This window comes from Rhincodon typus, chromosome 18, assembly GCF_021869965.1.
Source record: "Rhincodon typus isolate 14 chromosome 18, sRhiTyp1.1, whole genome shotgun sequence".
Taxonomy (NCBI): Eukaryota; Metazoa; Chordata; class Chondrichthyes; order Orectolobiformes; family Rhincodontidae; genus Rhincodon; species Rhincodon typus.
Window position 1 is genome coordinate 16,825,064 of NC_063349.1, and position 329 is coordinate 16,825,392.

The window sequence follows — 329 nt, forward strand, 5'->3', positions numbered from 1 at the left end:
ACACACACTCATATTTTAGGAGTTTAACTTTTAATCATGTGGTATCCCATTTACAATGATGTTTTCTCTTCTGGATGCAAACGCTGAAATTGTGCGAATGATGATAAAGTTTAGGCCATTGAATGCACTCAGTGAAGTTCAGGAAATTATCAGTGAGGAAATGCAGTTAAATGTAATATCATGAAAGTAGACTTTACCTAAATTTATGTCAAGACACGTGCTCATCTTTACCAATTACACCCTGGCAGAGGGGAAAGCACTAGAAACCTTGGGCACAAACAATCAAAGCAACTTGAAGTGACATGGCTGACAAAACAGATTGCTAAAAA